General features: G+C 38.7%; 1 long non-coding RNA gene across 3 annotated transcripts in view; it reads left to right on the top strand.

Annotated features, from left to right (window-relative positions):
- The first annotated feature begins 4,068 nt into the window (after positions 1 to 4,068).
- LOC114134738 (uncharacterized) overlaps positions 4,069 to 8,044 on the top strand; it is a 76,882-nt gene continuing 72,906 nt past the window's right edge. Inside the window, exon 1 of one of the 3 annotated variants that reach the window (XR_003593452.1) lies at positions 4,069 to 4,294. This is a non-coding gene — a long non-coding RNA (uncharacterized LOC114134738). The remainder of the gene's footprint in view (positions 4,295 to 8,044) is intronic. The other 2 variants (XR_003593451.1, XR_003593450.1) reach the window with 2 other exon arrangements.

The following is an 8,044-nucleotide window of genomic DNA, read 5'->3' as shown; positions in this document are numbered from 1 at the left end:
ACGCAGAGCCTGCAGATGGCAGGGCGCCGCTAACGGGGCTCGTCTTTTATCAGCAGCAGTGTTGACATTGGGATGGCACCTAATTAGGTTAGGCCCAGCGCAGCTTGCATGGCTAACTAGGCTGGCCTGGGCCTGCGGCTGCACGCATCCCAAGGTGACTGCAACAATGATACCTCTGACTGCTAATGTTCTCTCCTCTAAAAATATTACAACCACAACTTGTACAAATCATGTCACTTAGATTTACCGGACTATTAAAGAGATAAAAGCTGTAAATTGCCATTTATTTGTGTGTTTATGGGTTTATGTAACACTTTTTTTGGGACTGTGGGAGGAAACTGGTTTGCATGCAGAAAAGCCACGGATGCACTGCAGAAATTGCTGCACAGATGAGAAGCGTACCTTCGGCTCTGCTGTCGGGTGAACGCATTAAAGCTGCAGTATGAAAGTTAAGTTGCTGGTTACTCTGTAAAAAGTTAATTCACTGATCTGAAAGTTCTGCTGTGAGAAAAGAGTGAATATTTCACAGAAAAAAAGCTTATTGGACAAATAATTAAAATTTATTTTTTAAACGTTTGCTGCTAGCATATTAAAACATTACTAAACTTACTAAAGTTAGCATGAAAATGAAACCAGCTGCTGATGATGAGCACATAAATAATGAGCAATTTCAGCTGCTTTGTGCTATTACACTAACTTTTTATTTAGCGCTTTAGTGGTTTTGATAACTTTCAAATAGCTTAGCATACTTAGCTTAACTTTTCTGGATGAACTCTGAAACACTAATTTACTTGCTTGTTTTGTAAACTTTTAGTTTACAAAATAAGCAAAAAGTTCAACATCTGTGTTAAACGTTTGGTTATCGACTGTTAGGAATTCTTCAAGTAAACATTTGTGCTCTTATTTTGAAATAGGTGAAGATTGTTTAGCAGTTCTGTTTCCTCCCACATGTTTTTAATCAATAACTTTATTTGAAACAATAAACACACAGGAATAAAATAAAACATTCTAAATGTGTAAAACCATAGAAATTTTGTCAAAATGAAATTGGTGCTCTAAGGTTTGTTAGCGACTTAGCATTAGCTTCCGCTAAATACTGTGTTAGTATAGCGCTTTAGTGTTAGCAAAAATTAATGTTAATGAGTAGTGGGCTAGGGTTAGCACAAATAACTTTTATCAATAATTTTTTTTCTTGGCTTTCTATTTTTTATTTCTTTATTTTTTGCAGTGGTGGGCATACTAGCTAATCTGCTAATTTTTCATTTAGCACTTTGGTGTTTTTGCTAACTTTGAAAAGGTTTAGCACATTTAACTTCCTCTTAGTTTATCTCCCCAGATAAAGTCTAATTAACTAATTTACTTGGATGTTTTGTGAACTTTAAGTTGAATAAATTTTGACGTTTTTCATTATTAAGTTTCTCTTTATTTTTTAACCCAATAATTTCATTTCAAACAAGGATTATGCAAGAACAAAAAAAACAGGAGAGGACAAAGTATGAACATAAATAAATAATTTTAAGCATATTTAGTCAAACTTAAATTGAAGTTAGCGCTTTAGCATTAGCTTCGGCTAAATATTGTGCTGGTATAGGGCTTTGGTGTTAGCAGACCTGATATTAATGATTAGCGTTTTAGTGATAGCATAACACATAGCAGCAGGAATAAATAATAATCGATTTGAGCCATTTTCTGGTCTTTCTGTAACTTTTTGCTCAGCCTATTCTTCATGTTCAAACATTAATCCTTCCAATTGGCCTTAATTTCTTTGTGAATTTCTTGTTCTTGATTAATTTTAGTCCATTTTCCGCATTAAGAAAATGAACTGATACATATTTAGTATGTTATTTTAGACACAGCATCAGAAAACAGAGAATAAAGGCACAAACTGAAAATTACAGCAGGTCAAAGATAACTCAGAAAGTTCAGGCAGTTTTTGGCCTCATTTCATGTGATTTGTTGACCTTTGGTGTCTCTCCTCACATAACGAACAGCAGACTCAGATGTTTGACTCGTGTAATTAAAGCGTCACATTTGTAATAAAGCCTTCAGTGTGGTTGTTCGGATCTGAAAGAGGCTCTGTTTGGGTCGCAGTCCTCTTACTTCCTGCAAGACGTTTGTCACTTCATCTGTGAGGATCCCCCCTCCTCTGATCCTGTTTCTGCTGTAAGGCTCATCGAATGCGATGGTCAAGCTGGAAAGAGGAAGTGAGCTGAAAAAGAGGAAGTGACTTCAGGGAGTATCCAGCCTTCCTTTTGACATATGACACAGCTGATAAAAAATAAAATAATCATTGCTATTTAAACACCCAACTGTCTTCAGGTTCACTGAGATCTTCTTGGCTGGTTGAGGTTCAGCTCAGGGGTGTACAAACTTTTAAAATTTAAATGCATTGTAATTTGTTTTTTTTTTGCCTTCTCAACAATAAGCTACACATGTAATATTTTAACAAAACAAAGAAATTAATATTTTTGTAGATTAATGTTGAGCCAAAACCTGTAAAGGAGTTTTTGCAATTTCTTTGGGACTATAAAAAATTAAAAAACTCTAAAAATGTAGTTTATTCTTTATAGCAGAGTATTTGTGCCATACTAATGAAAAATAAAATAAAATTACAGGAATAAAATCTAAATATTACAAGAAAAAAATTTTAATATTCCAACTTTTTTCTCCTACACTTTTTACTCGTATTATTTCGACTCTTGTAAAATTTCAACTTTATTCTAGAAACTACTGAGGGTTTTTTCTACTATTCGATTGTATTGTCATAATTTTATTTTTTTATTTTATTTTAATACTTCTTGTTATTTTTGCCCTGGTAAAAAGTAAAATAGTCACTTTGCTGCTGGGGCAAATTTGTCCGATTCTTGTGTTGCAGTCGGGACACAAACGGCCCCTGGGCCGCACTTTGGACATCTCTGCATTGCATTAGCAAATGAGATAATTCAGCAGGACTGCGAGTGGACAGAGCGAGGAGAAGAGAGATGCAGAAAGAGGAGGAGGAGGAGGAGGATGAAGAGGAGTGGGGGATGTCCGGTCATACTGAAGCATCTGAGGGAGAGAAGAGGGGAAAGCGGCGCTCTGCACGGCGCCCAGGCTTCATTACCATGTGAATCTGAGAGGAGCGATGTGGAGAGGGAGCGGCGGGCCGGCCAGGGCCCAGCAGTGGGCCGGATCCATATGGTGCTGCCGGCGCTGGAATGAATAGTGAATGGAGCGGCTGGGCTGCTGGAATCTGCCTCCAAGCCTTTGTGAACAGGATGACCAAAGACAAGAGGGAGCTCTGCAGATGGCCCGCGCTATAAATAGGTAGCTAGTCTATCTCTGAGCTGTCACTCCACTGGACGGCACTGAACCCAGAAAATAGAGGCCCGAGTGACTCCATCGGCACCAGAACGGGGACTAGAACCGACCGACCCGCCTTCAGGGATTCATACTGGAGCTGGGAATTGTTTACAATCTTATGATTTGATTCAAATCAATCAGTCCTGGAAATGTTCTCCCGGTGATCGAAGGCCGACTCTGTAACTGACTTTATGTGGCTCTGAAGGTTCAGGCCAAGTTTCAGCCTCGTCTCTAGGTTCTGTAATAACTGACTCTAGATCCTCGTTAGGTGCAAAGGTAATAACTTCAGTATTAATAACTCACAATTTGATCCAAAATCAATCAATAAAGTTTATTTGTAGAGCAACAAGGGAGTTCAATGTGCTATCTGTTATAAAAACTCAAAAAAACATCAAAAAAGACAACACACAGTAAACACTACATTTTGCCAAGAGTCATCGTTGCACATCAAAATGTTGGTCTATGTTTCATTTATTGTTGTTCAAAAGCAACTCTAAACAGGTGGGCTTTTAATTATTCATAATGATTTCTGCTTTAATCTGTTGGTGCACTTCAAAAGTCTAGTTTCCAAATACACTGGTACACTTGAAATAAGACAAAACTAATTTACAAGTAACTTTTCAGAAAGGTACAGAAATTTATTTAAGTAAATAATTCCTTAAAGACGGAGTAGGTAAAGTTTATAAAACATATATTTTACATATTTGTGACAGCTTGTTATGAATCTGAAAAAATCGATTTCCTCTTCCTTCTCCCAGAAACAACCAATCAGAGCCAGGGGCGGGGCTCCGCGCTAGCTCTCTGTGACGCTGCAGCTAGCAAAGCTCAGCAGTTCGGAAAATCCCGTCATGAATGCTAGGCTAGCTAGAGTAGCCACCGATGACGTCGGATAAGCGGCTTTCCTGTAACAGCAAGTTGTTTCTCCGCCATTAGCATATGACCTTCAACGAAGGTAGGGCTGGTTGAATCTCTTTTCTCTTTCATTTTTTCAGTTTTCTTCTCGTTTCTTGTACTTTCCGTTAAGGAACGTCTGCTGCGTGGTGACGTCAGGACGCCATGTGTAGTAACAAAATGGAAGCCGACAACAAATTTTCGATCTTTGATTTCTAAATTATTTTCTAGAAAATTCCTGAGATAAATCTAAAAACCTCTTGAGATTTTTTTTGGCGGAAATTTACTCGTCCAGTTCTTTTTTCTATCTTCAATGGCCCCAATAGGCCGTCGTACATTTTAAATCTATTCTGAATCGTAATAATTATGTGTCACCCTCATAATCATTTGCATGATGACGACTTAATGTTGCATCATACAACTTTTATGTTTGTAACAGCACAAATAGGCCTGTCACAATAAGCAGTAAATCAGTCATTGCTTATTGTGCATGTTATATGAAAAACAAACTCTTGCATGATTTATTGTCTTTCTCTTTTCTTTCTTTTTCTACCAAAAACTGGATGACAAAAGTCTCGAGTCTGGTGTTTTGGTCTCAATTAGCACTTTCCAGAGACTTTATGATTCATTTTTTGTATTGTTCCTGTTGTTTATTTATTTTGCGTATGTAAAATGTCTCCCAGTTCCAGTGTTGAATGGTTATTGGTATTTAAAGTTTATTGATTTTTAAGATTGTGTTCTTGCATTATTCCATTACATTACATAAAAATTGTCTCAAAACAAGAATATTATCGTTTATCGCAAAACTTCTGGGGCAAAATGTGTTATTGTGGCAGGTCTAAGCACCAACATTACGAGCTGCTTGCTCAGGCTGAAAAGAAGCAGAGCGATGATGTCACGCGGCGGCCATGATGGCGCCCGGTGCATCACATCATGGGCTGACCCTGTGATGTCGCCTGCGGTGAGCACCTGGCTGCTTTCACCACCAGAGAGCCATTACATGTCAAAGGGGTGTTTAGAGCGCTCCGTCATTACACACAGAAGCACCGCCACACACACTCACACACACACACACTCTGAGCCAGCAGCTGGTATGAAACTCCAACTGGACAAAACAATGAAACTTGGAACACCGCAGCCTGTTGGATAGTAGAGGAAAACCTGGCGAATTTGGAGCGAGCCGCTTCTGTCTGCCTGCCTGTCTCACCCTCACCGCAGCTTTTATGCAACACCGGCCTCTTGTTCTGACTGATGCCTCCAACTCTGTGTGGTCCAGACGTAACTCATCCAGGCAACCCGCTCGACTCTGTTTACCATCGCGCTACACATACACACACACACACACACACACACACACACACACACACACACACAGACGTCATCTATTGCGCTGTCTCTGCAGGTCTGGTTCTGGGTTTCTCTCCTCCTAACAATTATCTGTGGTGTTAGCTCAAAGATCAGGCACCTCAAAGTCTGGGTCTGTCGCGGATGAAGAGCGCGCTGGCTCGGAGTCGTGTTTACAGGATCCTGGGGGTAAAGTGTGTGAGACGTTGGAGCAGAAGGCTAGCTTAAAGTGTGCTACAGTCAGCAACACTTTAAAAGGAAGGCTTGTGTTGCTCTTCCGCTACAGGATCCCGTCCAGTGTCTGCACACATGCGCAGAGGCGTGCGCATGCAGCGAGCCAGATGGACAGCAGTGCTAAGGCTTAGTTTAATGACAAAAGGACCCTCAATCTGGACGTGGATTTATCACTCACTTTAAAGTCCATCTGCGAGAAGTTTGGACTGAAAACACGACTGCTTAGTGTCTGCGCCTCTCCCTGCTCGCTCAAAAAAAAAAACTTTCCCACACGGCGAGCAACTAGCATCTGCAGCAAATCTCCAGGACAGAAGCGTCCAAACTTTTCACCACGTTTTCCAAGTTCAAACGGGCCACAGCTTGATTTCTTTGTTTGCTTTTAAAGGGGCAGTATCATGTAAAATCGACTTTAATGTTTTTCCCTCGTCAAAAACATTCCTGGAGTGTTGCTTTGGTTCTTTCATGCATCTTTGAGAAATCCTTTAATCTCCATGGCAACCATTCAGCTGTGCAAAACGCCTGGGTGGATCTAGCCCCGCCTTCAAGATGCAGCTCCTCCCCCACTCTGCTCCTTCAGACTAGCCAGCAGCAATTAGCAAACGCCTGGTGGAACAGCTGAGCTCATCATATGAGCTGCTTCTCAGAGCAACGCTGGTGAAAACGTTGTTAAAGGGTTAATAGAGGAACCATGTTGGGATGACTTCCTGAAGGCAGAGTTTTTAAAGAGACATAGTCCCAATTTCAAGGTGTTAAATTACGAAGTAAAATTTCTTTAGCAAAATTTGGTACATACATATACAGTATATATATGTATCAAATTTTGCTAAAGAAATTTTATATATTTATATATATATATATATATATATATATATATATATATATATGGGATTTATATAGGAACTGATGGTAACATAGTTTTTCCAACAATATTTTTATTGTGTTTTTTACAGATATATCTGCCATATAACCAATACAATAAACAAGACCAACAAACACCCTCTTAGATACATATCTGCATACATTCCTTTAAGTAAACAGGAGATAATAGTCCACTGCTGAGACTCCCTTGTTTAACATTATGGTTTGACATTAATCTTGTCTTTAGCTGGTTTCTTCGTCTTGTGACAAGTCCTCTCCTTCAACAAAATTCCTGAAGGGTCTCCAAATGTTTTCAAATAATTTGCTTTTCCCTTTTTGGAGATATGCTATGCGTTCCAGAGGTAAAGTCTTCATCATTTGTCTGATCCATTGTTTGATGCCTGGTCCTGTTGTTCTCTTCCAGAATAGTGCTATCAGTCTTTTAGCTTGTAATAGACACATATCAATCAATAGTAGCTCACATTTGGTAAACAAGGTATTTTTTGGATACAGACCTAAACTTAGAAAAACCGGGTCCAGTGCAACATCTTTTGACACAAGTTGTTCTACAGTTGTTTTTATTGCTTTCCAAAATTTTTGAATTTCCCTGCATTCCCAAATACAATGAAACAAAGTCCCTTTTCTTCTAAACATTTTGTGCATATATCTGGTATATTAGGATTGTACCGATTTAAATTGACTGGTGTAATATAGATTCTCATTAACCATTTGTATTGCAGTAACCTTAAGCGAGAGTTAACAGTTTGTTTCTGAGCCTTTGTACAGACAGACTGCCAATCCTCCAGTGACAGGTTTACTCCCAGGTCTAATTTCCAGGCTTCTAGTTTCAGTGCCGAGTCCTCTGGGGAATTTAAAACCATAAAGTTGTAGAATTTTGAAATTGCACCTTTACTTGCGCTGTCTTTGCAAACCATTTCTTGTAGCTGGGACTTTGGTGGCTTGGTTAAATCTTTGTTTTTTGTCCTAATGTAGCATAGTAACATAGTTACTATAAAATGGCAGTATAAGCCTGGAACATAATGTAATACTGCCTCTTTAAATTAAAACAGAACCTCACTTTAGAGTTCTGTCCCTTTAAGTGTCAGAAATTTTGCTTGACGATAAATTGTCAGAGAAATTATTTCGATAAATAATAATATTGTAATTTTGAGACCACTTTCTAGTACTACAATATATATAAATATAATAACAACTTATTAATGTGAGTATATCCTCTCAAAGATCAAAAAAGTTGTAATTTCTAAAGAACATTTAACACTGGAACTGGAAAATATTTAAAATGAAATGGATGATGAAGTCTCGGTAACCAAAATTAGCTTTTAAAAAAAGTGTGAAATGTTTGCAGCGTTTCAGC

Source organism: Xiphophorus couchianus, chromosome 19 (assembly GCF_001444195.1).
Source record: "Xiphophorus couchianus chromosome 19, X_couchianus-1.0, whole genome shotgun sequence".
NCBI classification, from domain to species: domain Eukaryota; kingdom Metazoa; phylum Chordata; class Actinopteri; order Cyprinodontiformes; family Poeciliidae; genus Xiphophorus; species Xiphophorus couchianus.
The sequence above is the reverse complement of the archived record's forward strand: the minus strand, read 5'-3'. Positions and strand labels throughout refer to the sequence as shown.